We start from the raw sequence: 1,098 nt of genomic DNA on the forward strand, positions 1-1,098 counted from the left end.
TCTCTTTCAGAATTTTCCACAGTTTATTGTGATCCACACAGTCAAAGGCTTTGGCATAGTCAATAAAGCAGAAATAGATGTTTTTCTGGAACTCTTGCTTTTTCGATGATCCAACGGATGTTGGCAATTTGATCTCTGGTTCCTCTGCCTTTTCTAAAACCAGCTTGAACATCTGGAAGTTCACGTATTGCTGAAGCCTGGCTTGGAGAATTTTAAGCATCACTTTACTAGCGTGTGAGATGAGTGCAATTGTGCGGTAGTTTGAGCATTCTTTGGCATTGCCTTTCTTTGGGATTGGAATGAAAACTGACCTTTTCCAGTCCTGTGGCCACTGCTGAGTTTTCCAAATTTGCTGGCATATTGAGTGCAGCACTTTCACAGCATCATCTTTCAGGATTTGAAATAGCTCAACTGGAATTCCATCACTTCCACTAGCTTTGTTCGTAGTGATGCTTCCTAAGGCCCACTTGACTTCACATTCCAGGATGTCTGGCTCTAGGTGAGTGATCATACCATCATGATTATCTGGGTCTTGAAGATCTTTTTTGTACAGTTCTTCTATGTATTCTTGCCACCTCTTCTTAATATCTTCTGCTTCTGTTAGGTCCCTACCATTTCTGTCCTTTATCGAACCCATCTTTGCATGAAATGTTCCCTTGGTATCTCTAATTTTCTTGAAGAGATTTCTAGTCTTTCCCATTCTATTGTTTTCCTCTATTTCTTTGCATTGATAGCTGGGGAAGGCTTTCTTCTCTCTCCTTGCTATTCTTTGGAACTCTGCATTCAAATGGAATATCTTTCCTTTTCTCCTTTGCTTTTTGCTTCCCTTCTTTTCACAGCTATTTGTAAGGCCTCCTCAGACAACTATTTTGCTTTTTTGCATTTCTTTTTCTTGGGGATGGCCTCTGTTCTAGAAGCCAGTAATGTGATGGTCCTTCCATCAGCTTCTGTCTCTGAGGAACTAGAGCAGAGCCCCTTGCTGACCTGAGCTGGGGATGGAGCTGAGTGAGAAACTTTTGCTGAGTTAGGCCATTGAGATTTGGGGACTGTTGTTGCAGCATAGTCTAGCCCACCCTGACTGAAACTGATAGTAATCTG

The sequence above is a fragment of the Cervus canadensis genome, chromosome 1, assembly GCF_019320065.1.
Source record: "Cervus canadensis isolate Bull #8, Minnesota chromosome 1, ASM1932006v1, whole genome shotgun sequence".
Classification (NCBI taxonomy): Eukaryota; Metazoa; Chordata; class Mammalia; order Artiodactyla; family Cervidae; genus Cervus; species Cervus canadensis.